The sequence below is a fragment of the Meriones unguiculatus genome, chromosome 3 (assembly GCF_030254825.1).
Source record: "Meriones unguiculatus strain TT.TT164.6M chromosome 3, Bangor_MerUng_6.1, whole genome shotgun sequence".
NCBI classification, from domain to species: Eukaryota; Metazoa; Chordata; class Mammalia; order Rodentia; family Muridae; genus Meriones; species Meriones unguiculatus.
This window is the reverse complement of record NC_083351.1, coordinates 177,915,882-177,936,864: the sequence shown is the minus strand read 5'-3', so window position 1 is coordinate 177,936,864 and position 20,983 is coordinate 177,915,882. Positions and strand designations below refer to the sequence as shown.

Here is a 20,983-nt window from a genome sequence, read left to right as displayed (position 1 = left end):
GTGGGCGAGCAGGTGACCACGTTGGGAGCACTGTCCTGCCCGTTTCACGTCAGGCAGTTCACACATTTGTGGGGTTAACGTGCTCCGCGTCTGTTCAATAACGAGCTGTGTGTAAAGCGGTCCCCAGGGTCAGCTGGAGAACAGCAGCTCTCGCTCAGGGCAGCAGGGCTCCCCCACTCGGACCTCCAGGCTCAGTGTGCTCTGTAAGCGCGAACAGAACGCTTTAACTCAGTTCACTCAGGTCGTGGAGGGCGAGTGGGTGTATGCACCTTGACATCTGCAGGAGCGGAGACCGAAGACACTGGTTCATTTCCACACACTTGTGTGAGAGGGAAGGCCCGGGTTTACGGTTCACACTTGGCGTCTGAACACAGTGGCTTCCGGGACAGGCAGGGCTGCGCGCGCAGGTGGAAAGGTGTGTGAGCCTGGAGTCAGAGCCCCCACAAACATTTAAAAGAAAGTTGTTAGTTTGGGTTTTTTGGTTTTGTAATGGCCAGTGTGTGCGCTTGGCCTGCACTTGGGCTTCTCCCTGTGCCACCAGCCTTTTAGTACGTGTGTAGCCCAGGCTAGCGATCCACGTGCGTCTGCCTGCTGAGTGTGGGGCTCAGGCGTGTGCCAGGGTGCCCAGCAAGAGTGGATCTCAACACCAAGCGGGTCAAGAAGCGGGTGAGAGGAGCACATTGCCGTGATGAGAGAACGGGGCTTCTGCTGATGCCACAGGGAGGTGTCAGGAGAGCGGGGAGTGTGGCGGCTCCGGCCAGGACGGGCTTGAATGGTGAACCATCAAGCAGACCGGACTTCAAGAAGAGCACGGCAGTAAAAACTTCCACACTAACTGCAGTGTGCTGGGCCCCAGTGCCGCACAAGCAGCCCGTCACAGAACAGCGTGGATGCTGTGACCACCTGCAGTTCACGGAGGAGCCGAACGAACCACTGCGGGGCGGTCCAAGCTGGGCGCTGGGACTTCCTGTGTCAGGCTGATGCGCAGGGTCGGCTTCGGCGACTTCCAGTTTCCGGTTGATGGCACAGTCGGCCTGGGTGACTTCTGGATGATGTGCTCGGTTGGCTCGGCCTCGGTGACTTCCGGTTTGGGGACTTTAACTTCTGTCTTAGGGGAGTGCTAAGGGCAGGGAGAGGGGAAGGGTGGGAGTTCAAGGTCACCCTCAGCTACAGCTGAGGTAGCTGAAGGGCGAGCCATGATCAGAACTATGAAAACCATCTCGGCACAGAATTATCAACATTCTGTTAGTATTTACAGAGCATGCAGGTTTTGGTTTTGGTGTTTTGAGACAGGGTTTCTCTGTGTAGCCCTGGTGTCCTAGACTCACTGTGTAGACCAGGCTGGCCTCGAACTCAGAGATCCACCTGCCATTGCCTCCCGAGAGCAGGGGTTCATGCTGGCCCTGGCTAAAAGTATTCAGTTTATTGGGCCTTGTTCATATTTGTTTGTTTATTTGTGTTTCCAAATGTTCTCTCGTTGTTGTTCGGATCCACCCTGGCTTCCCTGTCGCCTTTGGTTTTGTTCAGTCTTTCGTGACTTTGACCCTTAAGGGAGGACTGGCCCATGTGCCTTAGTTGGGGTTTGTCTGTCCTTTCCCGCAGCCACGTTGGGACGATGCTTTACTGGGAAAGACCATGGAGCCTGCCGCCCCTCCTGGCATCAGGTCAGGAGCGTGCTTTGCTGCTGGGCCTCATTACGTGGCCACGTTGGTTTTGGTCACTTGCTCAGTGCAGTGCACGCCCGAGTTCGCTGCTTATTCACAATGTTACGATTTTTTCATTTTAAAATGACTCAGGATTTTGGAAAAATACAATGGATATTCATGTAGTAGAGCATGCAGAGCTCATTAGGTGACTCAAGGCAGTGTGCAGGAAGCCTTAGAAATGACTGCGCGTGGCTCTGAGATGCAGTGTGGAAGCGCACGTGGGTGCAGGTTCGTGCTGCTGAGCTGCCAGCCTCTGGGCTGCGGGACTCAAAGCCAAGGGTAACAGTATGTGAAGCAGACTGCATCTGTACCTCTCCCTTCCCATTACCAGATCATTCAGTAGACAAACCGTTTGCCAGTACTCGCTTTGTTGCAGGCAGTCTGGAGGGGTGCATGCAGGCCGTGCCATCTCACGGAAGGCCTGGGGCAGGCCTGGTGGGCATGCGGAAGCTTCCTGGAACCAGTCTCCTGAGGATGGCTCAGGACAACAGTGTCCAGGAGAGGCCACATTTCTCCATGTCTTTCAACCAGAATAATGCATGATAGCAAATTGGATGCAGGAGGCGGCCTGAAGCCCAGCTGTCTTTCATTAGGCCGGACATTAAAGAGATCTTCACCAGTGCAGAGCAGCGCATCTCTGCTCTCGGAATCCAGGCCCCGAGAAGTGGCTCTTCATGCAAGATGCCCTTTGTGTTAAGAAGTGCACACTTGTGAGCTGACCACTGTGCTGCTGTTGTTTCGTTGCTGGGAGTCCCTCCCTGGGGCCAGAGCCCGCCTGGCTGGTCTGTCAGCTCTGGGGAGTCCTCATCTCTCTGGCTCCTTGTCTACCTGAGAACTAGGATTGCAAGTGTATGCCATCATTTCAAGCGCTTGTGTGGGCATCAGAGCCCAGCTTAGGTCCAGTGTATGGCAAGTGATCTACCCAGCGACCTGTGTCCTCACATTGTCACTGGCAGCACTAGCCTCAAGCTAGTCATACCTGGAAATACTCATGTCCGTAGGGCAGTATAGAATTCTCGTAGGAAGTTGACATTTTTTAAGACTCTTTGACTTTTACAAATTATCTTCCCAATACCCTGTTAAAAGAAACCTCAGCCTTCGCTTAACTTTTCAAAACCCTCCTGGCCCATGACATTCTTTCTTATGTTGTCCTGCAGTTCTTCTCCATTCTTAGCCCCAGAGCTGCCCGGCTACACCACATAGAACACACTTAATAAAAACCCTCTCCATGTTGATATTCAGCAAGCGGGTTCTGGACAGTTAGGTACTGTCTAAAAGTGACAGTGTTTTTGCCACAATTTAGCAAAAAGAATTTTGCTTTCTAATGATAGGGTAAGTCTCACGACTGTAGCTTGGGCTATCCTGAGCTAGTTGGAAATGTGATGGCCTGGGGGCTTTTCCCTTGAGCCTGGGAGGCTGTGAGCTAGGTGGGCACAGCAAGTCTCTAGACACCTCTCTCTCCTAAGCGCCCCAAATGGCGTCCTTTCCCGGGTGGGGGAAGAACTGGTCAGCGATGGCCCCGGTAACCCAGCCCTGGAAAACGGTTAGGGAGGAAGGGGTGTCATGGCTCCCAGCTTTGGGGGGCTCAGCCCCGGTTGTATGTTGGCAGAAGTGTGTTTAGAAAGAGTCTCTTCAGTTCATGGAGGATGGGAAGCACGGGCCTGGCCGAAGGGGCCAGGAGAGCCCCAGCTCCCCCCCCCACACTCCCGTGACAGACTTCTCAAGCTCCTAGAGGCTCCATGAATGGTCCCACCTGTGAGCACCAGGCACTGACACATGAGTCTACAGAGACGCTTCCATGCAGTGTCTAATTCGGCTTTGAAATTCAACCTTGAGTGTCTGGCCTTCGTTGCAGCGTCCTCCTCATGGTGGAAGATGGCTGCTGCTGACAGGGTAGCTGAGGTCTGCCTGGCCTTGAGCCCACTGTGTGCACCAGGCTGGCCTCCGACTGTGGTGACCCGCCCGCCTCTGTCTCCCACGTGCCTGATTATAGGTGTGCACACCACCCCAATTGAAACTGCTTCTCTTAGTCAACCAGCGGAGCGTGGCCCAGGATCCAGCGTTGAAATGACAGCATTAAAATTAGCTGTAGATCTCCGATGGGAACATACTCTTCACTTAGCGCAAGAAAGAAACACTACCCTTCTTCTGTGCCACAGCCAATCAGTCCTTCAGGCTGGAACGGAGAGGGAACCGGTCCGAGGAGAGAGGAAAAGACCTCAGGAGACAAATCTGTCATTATATGTAACTTCAGAAAAAAAAAATCCTCTCTTTCTTTCCTGTGAGTGAGGATTTCCTAGAGAGAGTGAATTCTAATCCTGTCAGAGGCAGGAGTGTGCCCGTGGTGTCAGTTGGATGTGAAATCAGGCCAGCAGAGTAACCGCTTCCCGCTGCTGCCTGGCCATGCCTCGGGGTCACGGTCCCTGCTGATGAAGCAGGAAGCGGGGATCATACAGCTCCATCAGAGCATTTCAGTGCAGAAAAATGCAGTGGAAACTGTCAATCTGTCCAAGGTTCCATTTCCCAGGGCATTAAACGTTTTCTCGTGTAATTTGCAAAGACTCCCTGACATTGTAGAAAATACATGTGAAGTTAAGGTGACAGTTGCTGCGACCTGAGCAGAGAGTTAAGAAAATGTGAGTCCCCTTTCTTAGGTGTTTTTGTCTGGGCACCAAGTCAGTACATAGAGCAAGGACGTATGTTTGGGTCAGGGCTCACCAGCACAGCCCAGGGACTAACTGGACAGTTTTCTCTGGGACACGCTTTGGTTTTGGAGCCTAGAAGGCAGTTTTCCTTATCTGTTGCTCTCATACGACCGTGCACCCGGCCTTGGCTTCGTCATTTCCTTCCATAGCTTGGTGACTTTGAGTGACTTAATCTAATTCAGCTTCCACTCTTATTAACTCGTGAAAAACAGGACACTGATTGTGTATCTCAGGGTGGTTGTGAAGAACAAACATGCAAGTCCACGTAAGGAGTTCTGTGGACTTTGAGGAGACTCAGGCACACTACCACCACAGTGATGACGGCATTGCTGTTCTCAGCTCCGATGCTCTGATGGCGCCAGTGGGAATGGGCGAAAGGACACGGGAAAGTTTAGTATCCGTGTGCAGACTCTGAGGGGATGGACTCTCTTGTCTTCATTCATCCAGGGAAACCTCAGCATTTGCAAAGTTCTCTGCTGCTGAGGGATACCATGTTGGCATGTGTGTTTCCCCCTTCCTTCCCTCCTTCCTTCCTCCCTTCTTCCCTTTCTCCCTCCCTCCTTCCCTCCCTTCCTCTCTCTTTCTCCTTCCTTTCTCCCTCTTCCCTCCCTCTCTCCCTCTCCATCCCTCCCTCCCTTCCTTCTTCCCTCCTTCTCTTCCTTCCATTTCATGTGGTTGAGGCTGACCTTGAGCTCCTGATCTTCAGTCCCAACTTCACAAGTGTTGGCATCAGTGTGCATACACTCCAGGCTAACTTTGAGTTTCTCCACTTTATTTTTTTTTGTGGGGGGGTAAGGATTTAACCCAGAGCCTTAGGGAAGTACTGTCCCATTAGTTATACTCTTTCTAAGCTGTTCTTGTACTTGGAGTTTTAGCTGCTAAATTTCCTGTGTTAGGGGCCTTAGGGAAAAAACCATACTCTTTATTAGACTCACAGCATTCGTGTGCAAAATAGAAAGTGAACTAGACAATAGGAAGAAAAACTGTATATGTTTTGTGGTTTTTACTTAATTTAAAAAATTTAAACTTTATTATAAAATGTTACAAACTTTATTATAAAATGCAAATAAAAAGTCACATATTAAAGTTAACAACGCCCAGAGACCATATGGCTGTTCACCATAACAAAAACTTGGAATCAACCTAGTTGCGCATCAGCAGATGAATTGATAGTGAAAATTTGAAAGATATTTTATACTAGTCAGCTCTAAAGAAAAATAAAATCATAAAATTTGCAGGAAAATGGGTGGACTTGGGATGGAAAGTATTAAGCAAGATCACACATTCTCAGAAAACAAAAACAAAAACAAAAAACAACCAACAACTGAGTGTTCTTCCTCAATTCTGGAATCTAGGCAATACTATAGCTACATGCAGAAGACGTGTGTGCGCGCGCGCGTGCGCAGCGGACCAGGACAAACAGAAGGTCAGGGGCGGGGAAGGACAGTGCCAGTGACAGTCAGGAGAAGGAGGAAAGCAGGTGGTTTCTCTAGTTATGATGCTGTCATAAATGTTTCATGCATTGACTGTGTTGGACAGTGAAAGTGTAAACCCAGTGAAAACTTCCTAGCTTCCGTTCCGAGCACCCCGCCTCGTCCTGTGTGTGTAACACTGTGCTAACGAGAGTCCACCCCTATTGCCTCGTCACTTGTGTCTGACAGTGGGCAGAGCACGCCGGGCACCAGCCCCGCCCACCCTCCATGTAAAGTGAGTCGGCCATTAGGTTCAGCAGGACGTTGCACAGAGGTGGCTGAGCACACTACTCCATGTCACCAGGAAAGGAACCGCATTGCTTTTTGCGTGCAGAGGTTGAAGGCGAGGCTTTGAACGTGCGCTCACTGCCTGGGAACAAACTTCTTAGCTGTTTGGTTCTTCTCGGGCTTATAATAAGAATGTAGGGGCAGGAAGGACAAGAATCCCAGGATCTGTGCTCTTAGTCCTGTTGCACAGCAGGCTCAGCCCCTGTCTTCAGGGTCATTATGGCTTACTGTGGTGCACGCATGGGTTTCCAGCCTCACGGTGATCTGACTGGCTCTTTGGGTAAGACAGAAATATGGCAGGTCTTGATTTCACTTGCCTTCAATGATCATGTTTCTGAATATGGTACCAGGGTGTGTGTGTGTGTGTGTGTGTGTGTGTGTTCACAAAGATCCTGTAGCTTCCATAGGCTGCCGTCAGGGTGACTTGATTTGGTTGAAAAGAAGCAGCTTGATCCCTAAGTGTTCATATTGCTTCGTGTGTGTGTGTGTGTGTGTGTGTGTGTGTGTGTATACACGTTATGAATGTATGTGTGTATATGCATGTCATGGATGTATGTGTGTATATGTATGTTATGAATGTATGTGTGTAAATGTGTGTCATGGATGTATGTGTGTATATGCATGTTATGGATGCATGTGTGTATACACGTTATGAATGTTTGTGTGAATATGCATGTCATGGATGTATGTGTGTATATGTATGTTATGAATGTATGTGTGTAAATGTGTGTCATGGATGTATGTGTGTATATGCATGCTATGAATGCATGTGTGTATATGCATGTCATGGATGTATGTGTGTGTATGCATGTTATGAATGTATGTGTGTAAATGTGTGTCATGGATGTATGTGTGTATATGCATGCTATGAATGCATGTGTGTATACACGTTATGAATGTTTGTGTGAATATGCATGTCATGGATGTATGTGTGTGTATGCATGTTATGAATGTATGTGTGTAAATGTGTGTCATAGATGTATGTGTGTATATGCATGCTATGAATGCATGTGTGTATATGCATGTCATGGATGTATGTGTGTGTGTGCATGTTCATGAATGTATGTGGAGGCTGGTGGGTGGCAGCTTTTCCTGTACTGCTTCCCCGTCACATGGAAAGGCAGTACAGTGAGCCAGAGCTTCCGGTTGGGCTAGTCTAGCTACCAGCTTGCTTCCGGGACCTCCTGTCTTGGCCTTCCGTGTGGTGGGATTGGAGTGTGCTGCCACACACCCGCTGCCACTTCTATGGACTCTGTGGGTCCAAGTTCTAGTCCAGCAGGCCATCTCCTTGGCCCTGAGTCAGGCATTCCTTCTCGAGTTTGTGCTACGAAGCGGGTACCTGCAGGACGGAAGCTGTGCTCTGCAAGTGATATTCCCAGGGCACTGGCTGCAGGTGCTTCCACGCGGCACTGCCCGTCACCTCCTCAGCATGTACCCATGGGCCTGGTGGAGACTATGATGACAAATAGAGCTTTCTAACCTGGGCTTCTAGTCCAGGTTTTCCTGCTGGGTAGAAGGAGGGGTGAGCCTGGGGTGGGAAAGGGGGTTCTGCCTCGCCCAGAGGGAAAAGGCGTCCACCATGAACGTAGACGGTGAGGACATGGCTACAGGGTGTGCTCGAGGAGGGTGTTGCTGTAGACACGAGGGAGAGAACAGCCAGAGGCATCTGGAAGAGTCCAGAGCACGGAAGGAAGTGGACCGAACAGCAGAGTGAAATGGGCCAAGAAAGGAGAGAGAGGAGGGAGGAGCAAGAAAGGAAGAGATTAGGTGATGAAGAGGAGACCGAGAGAGAGGACCAAGACAGAGGACAAAGAGAGGACCAAGACAGAGAAAAGAGAGGGGACCAAGAGAGAGAAGAGAGGAGACCAAGGCAGAGGACAGAGAGGGGACAGAGAGAGAGAGAGAGAGAGAGAGAGACAGAGAGAGAGACAGAGAGAGAGACAGAGAGAGAGACAGAGAGAGAGGACCGAGAGAGAGACAGGTCCAAGCGAGGGGAATGACAGGGTCCCTGGCTAGAATGGCAGGATTATATTGGAATAAGAAGCTCGGGGAAGGGAAGGCCATGAAGGAGATGTTAGGGTAGCCTGGGGTGAGGAGATGAGGGGAGCCCCAGGACTGGGAGCCTGGGCCAACAGGACCCTTGGTGTGCTCACAGCAGCAGACAGCCGTTTGCCCTGGGTTTCTCTGGGACATGACAGTGCCCAGGTGTGCCACTTCTCTAAGATCCTTCTGCCGGGGACCACTAGAACCCAGAGAGGAAGCTTCCTTTGCCTCTTCCTGAGCCTCAGACCTGTCAGGTGGGACAGAGTCACGCTTGCACGTGCAGCTGCTGTGCCGTCCTACGGGCCTGCACTCCCGGAAGTGCTAGCCGGTGTGACTGTGGCTCCTGCCCGCCACTGTGCTGGACGCACAGGAACAGACCCTTGGGCCCACGGAGGCTCTGGTGAGCTGCTGACACGCGCTGTGCACCACACCAGTCATCATGGCCCCGGGCTGTACACCGACGCTGGGGTCGTTCTTCTCCGGGCAGAGCATGCCAGCGTGAGCTTGTCTGGTTGTGGCAGAGAAAGACGGAGGCCGGGACTGTGGCTCTGTGTGGTGCCTCGGGGGTGGCCTCTCCAGAGCTGTGCACCTAGATCCATCCCCTGAGCTTTTCTTTTACGGTGGTCTGCTGCACCTGAAGCACGCTCGCTCGTCCGGCCTTCCGGGCCCGGGAGCTGCTGACGTCTGTAAGCATGTGGGGACGCGAGGCAGCTCTTTGACCTTCCGCACCCCCAGAGCTCACAATTCCATGGCTGCAGCCTCTCAGCACACGTGCGTCTTCACTGTGACAGGACCAGAGCCAGCATCTGGTCTCCCGATGCCAAACCACAGGGACAGCATGACTCATCTGCGCGTCCTCGTGGGCTGTGCATCCTCGTGGGCTGTGAGTCCTTGTGAGTCCTCGTGGGCCGTGTGTCCTCGTGAGCCGTGTGTCCTCATGAGTCCTCAAGGGCTGTGAGTCCTCATGGGCCATGAGTTCTCGTGAGTCTTCGTGGGCTGAGAGGCCTCATGAGCTGTGAGTCCTTGTGGGCCGTGAGTCCTCGTGGGCCGTGAGTCCTTGTGGGACAGGAGTCCTTGTGGGACAGGAGTCCTCGTGGGTGGTGTGTCCTTGGGGGAGAATGCATGCCGACGTGGCAGCAGAGTGTGTCGGGATCACTGACCAGAGGAAGGGCATCCTGGGTCGTGGTGTCCACGTGGTGCGTTCACTGCCCCTGTGAAGTCCCACGGCTGCTCTGCACACCGCAGGTTGGTGGAGGAAGAGGAGAGAGTGGGGGTGTCAGTCCCCCTGGCGACTGCTCCCTGGGGCCCAGGGAGCCTGGCACTCGCTTATGGTCCTTCATCACGTCACCTCACCCCTCTAGACTGGAATCGGAAACTCACACTCAGAAAGGTCCCGGCCATGGCGCGGAGACGCAGCATCCCAGAGTTGATCCCGGATCCAGGCACCCGCGCTGGCCCGAGCGGCAGCTGCCGACCCCGGATACTGGCTGGAGAAGGCTGAGTGCCAGGCCACCCGTGTGCACACCTGGCAGTGCCACACAACACTGCACAGTGCCAGCACAGCAACCCCGAATCGGCAGTGAGAAGACTGTGGCCTCAGCTCCGAGCCCTTTCTTCCCTCACGGCTCCCTGAGGGACTTGGAGGAAAAGCAGAACCGGAGCCACACGAGTGCCCCGGAGCCGAGGCCGCCAGCGCTGTCGTTGGACCTGCTGACACTGGCTTGAGGCTTGTACTGGGCTACCCTGCCCCGGCAGGGCCACCCTGCTGTTCTGGGGGAAGAATGCTGAGTTTGAGGCCAGCCTTTTATCTCTCCAGTACTCAGGTCCTTCCTGAAAAAGAAAATACAGTTGAGATTTCCTTTTGTTTTTGTGTGCCAGAGAGAGAGAGAGAGAGGGGGGGGGTAATCCAGGCCCGCACACGGCTCCACGTGCCTAGAGTTTGTAAGCTAAAGGGTGTGGCACGTTGTGAGAAGTGGATGTCAGAAAGCTCACCTCCCGGTTCACACCTTCCCCTTTAGGACCCTCAGCGCAAGGAAAGCATTCGCTACAGTAAGCATTTGTGGAAACTTGCTCTAAAATACAGAAAGACAAAACTTAACTAATGTGCCACGCCCTCCCTGTGGACAGAGCTGGAACCTGGACTTACGGACCACCGTGTAAAGCTTAGTGGAGGTTCACTATTGAGTGCGCACCAGCGACCTTCCGTCACCTGTGGGCACATATACGCAGCACGGGCCCGGGAGAGATCACGCCTCACGATTTTCAGTGCTGCCTCATGGCTAAGTGGGGCCTCAGTCCAGAAAACACACTTCCTTTGGGGCTGGAAATGATCCGTACTTTGCCTGACTTTCAGAGCACTGTGGTCTCACTGGAGGCCATGAGCCAAGGCTTGTCCTGGCAGCGCTGGGCAGTGCGAGGCTGCCTCCACAGGGCCTGCCGTGTACAGCACTAGGGGACACTGGGGGAGGAGGCCGAGGTGACCACAGCAGCCAGGGCTTCCCAGCCTGAAAATCAGGGGGGTGAGACAGGCAGTGTCTGTCTATGGATGTTTGTGTGTCTCTCTCTAACCCCCCACCCCCTTCAGAGTTCCTGTTTGTCTGAACCTCCGAGGACTTTGCCAAGGTCAGAGTGTTCTCTGTAGCTGCCCTTGGTAGGAAGAGGGCACTGTGTCTCACTTGTCACCCTGCATCTCATTTGTCACACTGGAATCCTTTAGAGTTTGTCAAATGGGGATCTTGGAAAAGGATCATAGGCCTTTTGAACAGTATGTTTTTCTGTATTCTTTGGTTGTAAAAATACTGTTAGCTGTCACCCTGGCATTCAGGGAGGCAGAGGCAGGCGGACTGTTGTGAGTTGGGGTCAGCCTGGTCTACAAATTGAGTCCAGGATAGCCAGGGCTACACAGAGAAACCCTGACTTGGAAAACTAACCAACTAACTAACTAAATAAACAAACAATAAGCTTGTTAGCTGATGTAGCTTGTGCTAGCCCGCACCTAGCTTCTGTGCGAGCTTGTGGGTTCAGGTTGGGGAGATAGTTCAGTCCACAAAGTTCTGCTTATTCAAGTTCAGTTCCCAGAATCCACGTGGAAAGTCAGGCGTGGTGATGCATGCTTGTAACCAGCCCTCCCGACTGGGGAGACAAGACATGTGGGTTCCTGGGGCTCACTGCCCGCCAGGCCAGCCTGGCAGAGAACACAAAACAGAGCAACCACTGAACCCCAAACAAGGAGAATGGCTCCTGAGGAATAAGACCCAAGGCTGACCTCTGGTCTCTCTTTCCATGCACACATGCGCGTGCAAGGCCCTGGGTCCAATGCCCAGCCCAACCGGAAGGAAACCATAACAGCTAATTGTGGATGCTGTTAATCCAGGGCCATCCTGGAAGGAGGCCGAGCCTGGGGCCAGCTCCAGCCCCGGCTGTCTGCGTGTGCATGCCATTTGTGTGTGTGCTGGCTCTCAGCGTGTGTGTACTTGCTCTTGGGTACAACGGGAGGATCTTAGCAGGGACAGGCATAGAGTGACATGCAGCTTTGCACCCACGCTGTGGGAGGGCAGGAGCCTGCAGGAGAGGGCTCGGCCGGGATCCCCAGGACCCAGTGCCCAGTGCATGCTGTCCACTCTGGGCAAAAGCGGGATCCCACATGTGTGGACACATGCACACTGCATGTGCATGTCTGCACACACACGTGCTCACACAGGAGGAGGAGCATGCGGCTGAGAAAGCAGACGAAAGTGTTGGGAAAAGAGCTGAGAGGAGTGAGTAGGAGGAGGAAAGACGCTTCTTTGATATGCTCCCTCAGCTGTCTTCTAGAGGGCACTGGGATTCACGTGATCTGTGGGTGTGTCCTCCCCGAGGCCTCTGGCAATAATTCAGCTGTTGGACTCTTTTTCTTTTCCTTTTAATTTCTAAGTAACCAGTCGGCTTCACAACCCCCCCCCCCCCATTTTCTCTTGTGTCCCACCTTCTGCTGTTTCCTCCATGAGCTGCTGTCTATTCTGGAATGCCATCACCCATGTTAGGATCAAGGCTGGTGTCCCTTCGTCTTAGCCAGGGATCAGGAACTATGATCTGATGTTTTAACCGGCAGGTTTTAGTAGTGGCAGAAGGGTTCGAATCCACAGCTCTGTGCTTGGGATTCCGGTTTGTCTAAGCAACTGCCGGGGTTACTGGTGATTAACCCCCCATTAAATAATAACTACAACAAATAATAATAAAAGAAATATAAGAATAAAATAACCCTAGCTGCCCCGGGTTCAGGCCATGGAGGCTTCGCCCTGGTGATTTTAGAGGGATCTTTCCTCGTTGGCAGCATTAGGCTCATACCATTAGAATCAGGGTTGGGTTTTGGCTTTTCCTTCAGTGCTGGGAGCAAGCCGGGGCCTCATCTGTGTCAGACAGGTGCTTGGTCCTAAAGTTGGGATTTCTTCCTGGGTCCGTCTGCCTCACAGCATCTTACAGATAGCTCCCTCTTAAGTTTATGGACTCCTTTGCTGTCGCCTTCTTCATTTTGGCAAGAAGGCAGGAATTGCCCCAGGTGAGCTCAATAAAGGTAAGAAAAGGCGGCCAGGCAGCTTGGCAGCGGCAAAGCTAAGGCCGGGCCCCCGGACCCCTCTCCCCCCCAACACACACACACACATGCGCGCACACACACACAAATAAATAAAAATGACAAAACGAGGGGACAGGGATGGTTCACTGGTTCACCCTCCCTGAGTTTGGTTCTCAGCATCGACATGACAGCAGCCTATATCTGCATGAGGGGATCTGGCACCCTCTAAGGCCCGCTTGGGCACTGCACACGTGTGCACACATACAGGCAAGTACTCATACAAAAAAAAAAAACAAAAAAAAAACCAAACCCTAAGACGATGTGCCAGCCTTTAATAAACCATAGTTAGTGTTTATAACTATAACCTTAAATTAATCCAGGAAAAATGCAGTAAGTGGTTTTCAGGATGCTCAGAATATTTAAGATGGCCAGAAAGTGATTGTGCATTAGGATTGCTAAGTAATTTTCCACTTACAAAATGGCCAGAGTCACTTCTGTAAAACTCAGCTGGTGGTGCGTGCGTGCATGCGTACGTTCATGTGTGAGTGAGTGAGTGTGTGTGTGTGTGTGTGTGCTGACTATCTCATTGATCAGTGAGTTTTGAGTCAGCGAGGCGTTGCAGTGTGACGGGGGTGAGGGAGTGTGCGATGAAATACCGAGAGAAGGAATCGGTTGCTTCAAATAGTAGATATCACCTTAGCCTCAGTTTTTGTTCAGCTCTTGCAAAGTGCCCTTTTGTTAGGATTTAGTGTGCAAAGCACTTTTATTTTCAAGCTGGACCATTTGGAAGTCCGCATGTGAGAAAGTGTGGTTCCTGCTGGCAGCGTGGTTTTCCACCTTCGCTCGGCAGGAAAAGAGAGAAGCTGCTTGATCCAGAGTGGAAAAACACTGAAGAAAAATCCCCACCCCCCAGAGAACACTCGCAGATTTTAGAAAAACAGAAATTGCTTTGACTGATGTGACACACTTAAAAATAAATCTAAACACTCGGCCCCAGCGTAAATGCAGCAAAGCAGCCTTTCATGAAACGATGCTGTGCGCAGGTGTGTGTCGTCGCCACGGGCACACTTGGTGTGCTTTGTGTGACAGGGATCACATCTGTCTCATGTTTAAATTTGGGGGAAGATTTTTATTGACAGGGCAGTCTGTCTGTCTGTCAAGTGCGCTTTTGCAGTGACTACAGGCCTCTTAAGTTCAAATGCAGGAAAAGTATTTTCCTGGCCTAAGAGCACATTTGTTCCCGTTTTCTGAGATCTGTGTAACCGGCACATTTTCAGGTGACCGTGGTTCATGGCTCAGGCTGGGTTTGACTTTTTTCAACGGGCTCTTAATACTCTTGATAAAATCTCTGTCTTGCCAGAATGACTTTCAGTTGCTCGGCAATTGAAGTGGGCTTTCTGGGACTTGCTGTTGCCGTGAGTCCTTTACTTTCCTTTTTAAAAATAAGTATGTGAATAATAAACGAATATACACAGCAGCAGACATTTCAGTCACAGGGCGAATTTTCTAGGGCAGAACCTGAGGCCCGCCTAGGCCAGTGTTGCTACGTGGCCTTTGCAGGTTTGGGACTAAAGCTGTGGCAGGTGACATGTAAAGGATTGCGTGGTTTGGGAAGGGTCTCGTGCATGGAAGTCCTTTAGGCCATGGGACAGCAGTGAGGGCGCAGCCGAGGCCCACTGAGCTCTGCTGTCCCCCATGGCCCCTGCAGAGGGGCCTGAGCTGGCTGGGCTTGGAAGGAAGCTGGAAATGTGGTGATTCCAGTTCCTCCTGGGAGCACCCTGATGTGTGGTGGCAAAGCGGCGTGGGATGGTCAAGAAACCGAGGCCACAGAGCTGCCCTGTGGCAGGACTGAGATTTGACTCCAAGAGGGGTGCCGCAGCCGCAGCCTGGGGCCGGTTGCTTGGCGCGTCCCCATCAATGCGTGCTGCACGCCAGGCACACGCCCAACAGCGCAGCAGAGAGGAAGCAGAAGGAGCGTGGCTCCACAGACTTCCCAGCCAGGAGAGGCAGTCCCTGCCCCACGCCCCCTCAGCTGCCTTTCTTCCTGTGAGACAGGGTCTCTCTGTGTAGCCCTGGCTTCCTGGAACTCTCTCTGTAGACCAGGCTGGCCTTGAACTCAGAGATCTGCTGCACCTGCCCAGCTCAAACAGTACATTCCTACGGGCGACTGCTGCTTAAAAGAAGACTCTGATCTTGCTTTACCTGCGTGTGACAGTTCTAGAGCCTCGGGACCAGCATGCAAGGGACCCACCCTGCTGTGTGTCTAAGGTCATTGGTGCACGCATAGGTCTGTGACTGTTGGTGAGCCCAGAGCTCCCGTGAGTTGGCGGCATCAGCTCCTCCAGAGCAGAAAGTGGCTGTGAAAGCAGCCAGTGTGATCTGTTACTCGGCTTCAGAAGATCCCCCCACTTCCTCCTCCACCCCACCCCACCCCATCCCACCGCACCCCCGGCTGTTGGCTCCCTGGGCTGGCTGGGCTGGCGAGGGCCTTGCACATCCCGCTGGGTAACTGGCCGGTTAAGTTAAGCATTTCCTTCGTTTGTCAAGAACCGGTTGTTGAGCCCTGATTAAATACGAAAGCCTCCATGTAAGCGTGTTTTAGGTCATGGCCTGCCGTGTGCAGATGGCTGTAATTAGTAACACGTTGCACGGCCAACCCAAAAGTTGTGGCTTTTTCTTTTTAAATCTTCCTCTTATCTGTAGTAGTCGGGGGGCCGTGGTTTCACGTGAAGACACAAGTCTTCAGCACTCGTGTTTTTTTCTCCTCCTTCTTCCGGCTTCTCCTCCCTCTGTGTTCTCATGCCACTAACTGCCTGCCTGGCACAGGCATGGCCAGTGACCCCCTCAGCGTGGGCCCTGCAGTGTGTGCACACCTCAGGTTCTGTGTGTGATTCTTGCCTAGTTCCCACTTCCTTGTCTTTTTTGTCAGGCTCTAATTAGGTTTAAAAGGGGAAAGAGGCTGGGGCCACAGTTCAGTGCTTGTGCAAAGCCCCAGACTCAACCCCCAGCTGGTGGGGGAGCAGCCAAGGTGTGCGTGCTGAGTGGGTCTGGGCTGTCACCACGGGGTGAGCAGAGCAGCTCTGCGCCCCGGAAGCCTCGCTCTGCCACCCAGCAGGGAGCTGCACGTGGGTGAGGAGGTTGGCATTGCAAGTCTAGAGAAATGAAACACCCTTGTCTTAATAAAGGAGCAGAGGTCCTCAGTCATTCCATATCCCAGACTCTAGGCAGGAGGGAAAAGTCAGTTTGTTTTTCTCTGTTTTGTACTTTAAATCCTAAACTTTATATCCTGAGGACTGAACTCATGTCTTCAGGCTTGTAGGGCGTGCTTACCTCCTGCCGTAGATCCAGAGACTCTGCTCCTTGTATCCCCTGGGCTTCCATTTGCTCTTGGTCTCTGGGCGCGAATGGGCAGTGCCACGCGTTAAGTTCCTATCTCACGAGTGAGTAGGCTATGCCCCCTTCCACCTCAGCTTCCCACAGGTCACACTAGAAGAACAGGACCATGTGTGGCTTCTTGTCCTCTTGTCCTGAGCTAACTGTCGCCAGGGACCTCAGGAGCTCCTGGGCTGTGTCCCTGTCTGTGCTGCACTCCCAGAATGCACTGGGAGAATAGGAAGCTGTACTCTGACCCGGGTGCAGTTTAATTTGGAGTCTGCCCACTGCGATTCTTAGAAATACTCTGGGGTAGTTGTAGCTGGGGAATGGCCTGGGGAGCCTTCTCTTAGACCTTTACCAAGCACTCTAAAAGTCTGAGGGAGCATTTTTCAGGTGGGGGAGAGGCTCTTCATCCACTCCTCCCTTCCCAGGGGGAATTTGTCTCTAATACTACTTGAAATTTGTAAAGTGATTTCACATACACTGCCTCGTTTTAGCTACAGGTCAAGCCTGTAGGGGAACAGGAGAGGCGTGGGGGCTTTCCAGGTCATGCAGTCTGGGAGCCCCATGGCACAGCACCTGCCCAGCAGATGTTAAGCTTGGGGTGACCCCTCTTATGGCACAAACACAGAGTGAACCCCCTGTCCCAGGGCCCAGCGCCTCATACATCTCTGGTACAGGGCTTACCTTGCACACATCTTTTGCCCCCCCCCCCCCCGTCCCCCACGAGGCCGCAGCCAGTATGGAGCACAGCCCCTCTGCCCTTCCTCCAGAGCCTCATTGCTCAGGTAGAAGAGCCATAGCGCCTTCAGAGCTTGGCAGCTCCCCAGCTCGGGGAACTTAGGCTCCCAGGGAGGCCCTGGCCTTTGTTCCCTTTGAACATTTCAAAGCTGAGCACAGGAAATTCTTCAACATGGTTGCACCCTCAGTTTCAACACAACAGTATACAAATATGTGCTGGCTTCCAGCCCAGCAAATGGGCATTTGACTTCTTGGAAGAGGTTGGCATTGTCAGGAGGAGGGCTTGGGTCTGATATTAACGTGGACTCAGGGTGCAGGGAACCCCAGTAAGCTGAGCCTAAAGACAGGCTCTTTTCCACTGAGAAATCCGCATCTCAGGTTTAAGATTTTCCCCTATCAGAAATAAACTTCAGATTCTGAGTCTTACTGAAAACCCAAGTGGGAACTGTGGTCCGAGGGCCCCTTTGAGAGTTTAATGGCCATCTGTCCCCGGCTCCATCCCCAGGGGGCTTTAGAGCCAAGGGATTGTAATTGGAGATGGCACAAGCATTAGCTCATGTGTGTACTGGCCAGAGGCGCTGCTGTACCCAGGGCCTTCCAGGTGTTTCTTCTCTTTGAGCTTGTTTCTGCATCATATCCTGGTATTTGTGACATTCCTTCCCCCAGATCTCAATAAGAGCCAGCCTGTGCTGTTGGCTGAGAAAACACCCCAGCACACCCCCCCCTCGCCGATTCTGGCATTGTCCGGTGGGTAGAACAGGTCCTGCAGTCTGTGGGAGTTTGTCCCTCTTCACAGCTGACAGCATTGCAGAATTCCCTGTAGTATAGTAACACAAACCCTCATTAGCCAGTGGTGTCGCTGCAGTAAAATCCTCCCCATGCAGTGTCCTGCTCCCAGGCTATAATGTTCCCCTCAGTTCCCACTGCATCTTTACCACTCTCACTACAGCTGAACACACGTTTCTCATTAGTACCCTGGGTGATATGGGGAATCAGAGCCCTGGAAATTCTGTGGAATAGGGACCAGATGTCTGCGTCAGCTTTCTGTTCGTGAGGGTCTAAATGTTTGCAGCTCACATTGCGGAGATGAGAAACAGCTTGCTGTGTCTTCCTCCAAACAACACCCCTCCCTCATATTTGACTCGATATTACGTGAGGTATAGCAGCAATGGTTTCTTTGGGGGAGGGCGGAGGTAGATTAAACGTTATGTGTGTGCAATGAACACTCATCGATGTCTAACAGTTTCATCTGTGTTCTCTCAGGCCTGGGTGCTGGCACACAAGCGGTGTAGACATGGGGGTCTGTAACCCAGGCCGCAATGCTGGGTGCAGCCGAGGCATGTTACAACAGCGCGCGCCTGCATGCATGTCTCTCTGCGAGCAGAACTGGGAATCTAGATATTGATGGTATTCACAGATTTTCATGTGTCCAGATCTTCCATGATTGAAAAGACCAGGAGATTTGGTCAAATGAGAAAGGAGCTAGCTAGCGCTCCCAAAGTCTTCTAAGTTAGCCGTGATTTCAGGGTGAACTGGGCACCTCAGTTCTTACTGAGCTCTGCCACTGTATCGTGCCAGTCTCTCCTCAGAGCCTGTGGTGAAGGCCTGTCTCGTGGAAGCAGAAGCAGGTGGCAGGCATGTTGTCAGGCGACAGGAAAATGGCTTTCTGCTCTTGGTGGTAGAATGTGACTTTTGTGAAGGACCCTGCCTGCACCCCGGTTTCCATCTCTCAAGTCAGAACTTTAGCGAAGTCACTTTAGCCCAGTTGAATTACAGGGATCGGGAACAATGCGCAGAGGCTTGTGCAAGCTGGCCCTCCCCAGGACAGGAGGCCTGTCACGAGGTGGACAGCCCGGCCTGGGTGCCCTAGAGTGCTGCTTTGAGGGTGCCACTCTGTGATGGGGGCTGCTTTGCCAGTGTGGCTGTGGTGGGCACTGTATGCTTGTGCCATGCAAGATGGCGCCTGAGGCCCAGCCAACCCCTGGGCCCTAGGGAGGTCCATCAGAATAGGAATCTTACAGTGTCCAGTAAGATTTAAGGAGGCCGGCATTCCTAAAGAGACAAGAGAGAAGGATCAACCACAGGAAATTTAAGAATGTTAGGAGTGGGGGCCAGGAGGGATGGCCCAGGGCAGAGCAGGTAGCAGATGGCCAGAATCAACCTCCACGTGCGGTTGGGAAGGCTCAAGTGTGGAGTGGCCCCGGGTTCATGACTGCCAGAGATTTTTATCTATAACCCAACTCTAACTATGATGTGCTGAGCAAGGGGAATGGCCTGTTTTATGCTTATTTATTTCTCTGTTTGAGGAAGAGTCTTGTGTTATAGCCAAGGCTGGCCCGGGACTTGCTCTATAGCCAGGGACGACCTTGAATGTCTGATCCCCCTGCCTCTGATAAAAGGCATGAGCCACCAAACCTAGGAACCCAGACTTTCTTGTGTGCTAGGCAAGCGCTCTCTGCCAAGCCAGATCCCAAGCTCTTTTCTGCTTTTAAACAACAACATCAACAACACCTAAACAGTGCCTGTGCTCTGAGTGCTGAGACTAGCAGTGTGTCCAGGGTGCCCATCAGGTGCCGGAGAAGCCTTTGCTCCTGCCCACTGGACCCTGGATCACAGGGACAAGGTTGCAAAGGATGAGGAGGACTAATGGTTTCCAGCTGTGGCCACAAGAGAAACCTCGGGTTTGAGAGGAAGCCCCACAGTTCACAGGGCGTCCAGAGCAAGCTGAGTCAGGCAGGGCTTCAGAATGTGTTTGCCTGGTGTCTTTTGCCTGGTGGTAGGAGAAGTTGCCCTCCTGGTGGGGCCCGTGGAGTGGGCCATATGAGCTGGAGGCTTGCCTGGATGTTGCCAGGCCCTGCGGTGTGTGGGCAGGCTGCAGGGGGTTCTAACCCTGCCAGTTGCGTCTGAATCCCAGTCAACAGGAAGGAGCGAAAGACAGGACACGGCTCCTTTCGCTGTAAGGACGCTTCTTGGAAGGGTCTATGCCTGCAGCCATTGCTCATGTGCCCATTTGTAGCTGCCAGTGGGGCTGGGACGTGCAGCCTTCATTTGGCAGCATCCTGTGCCTAACAGTTGCAGAAAGGACAGTTGATGCCAGGAAGCCAAGAGTAGGCCTGGGCCTCAGCCACAGTGGGTAGAACGTGGTGAGCAGCTGGTGGCGAGGCCAGGCCAGGTCCGGTGGGTTTTGTGAGCCCTGGGGCTTCACCTGGGGAGTGAGAGTTCAGAAAGGCCTTTCAGAAAGGACACACCACATCTACGGTTTGAAATCTTTATTTTCTTCTCAGCCTCTCTCCGGGTTCTGGTTTCAGCCCCGGGTACATGCTGTGCTATGCACACTGACCAGCTCATTCCCGCTGGTGAATTCCAGGAGGAAACTCGCGGGGTCAGAGGATACAGCTTTTGCTCTCTCACCACAGCTTGTGGTTTCTGGAGGTTGTCCTGGCCTTATATATGTTTTCATAAGCCCCACCTCTTGACATTTGGTAAAATGCAACATTTCGACAGAAGGAGATGTTGAAACTGTTGCACAGTTAACATTCTGCCATAGTTGCGTTAGTTATCAGATGTGCATCTGACATCTTCACTTTGGATGGATTTCAGAGTAAGTTACAAACCTCAGGATCCTTTACCACCTCAGCCGATGGTGGCTTTTTGTTTGACCCACAGTTCAGTCTTGCTCCTCAGGCTACTGTTTGCTGAGGGAGAAGGCCAGAGGCAGGTCCCTCATGAGGCGTCGGGTCACATACGTGTGCTGAGCTGCCTCTTCCTCATGGTGTACAGCCTGGCACTGCACAGCAGAGCGGGAGCTGGACAAACAGATGTTTGTTGTTATGTTTACTGAATTATATCTGCCTGACAGTATAGTGAACTGCTGGAGACGCCGTTTTACAGAATCTTTAAAGCCTGCTAAGTTTATTTATTTATTTATTTATTTATTTTTGGTGTGTATTGTGCGCTTACCCGCGTGTGTGAGTGTGTGCTCGTGGCTGATGTCAGGATCTTCCTTCATTGCCCTCTACCCTAGGTTTTGAGACTGGACCTTACTGACTAGCGGGGCTGGTTGGCCAGCGAGGCCCTGCTGCCCTTGCCCCTGATAGCTAG

The 20,983-nt window shown here is 52.4% G+C and overlaps 1 protein-coding gene and 1 long non-coding RNA gene across 2 annotated transcripts in view; one reads left to right on the top strand and one right to left on the bottom strand.

The window, feature by feature from the left end:
• The window catches only part of Tgfbr3 (transforming growth factor beta receptor 3), a 123,241-nt gene that overhangs the window by 8,040 nt on the left and 94,218 nt on the right, over positions 1 to 20,983 (top strand). The window lies entirely within an intron of this gene.
• Positions 5,400 to 16,356, bottom strand: LOC132653221 (uncharacterized). Its single transcript, XR_009591001.1, has 2 exons — positions 16,097 to 16,356; positions 5,400 to 10,044 (listed from the first exon to the last, which is right to left on the bottom strand). It is a non-coding gene; the product is annotated as an uncharacterized LOC132653221 (long non-coding RNA).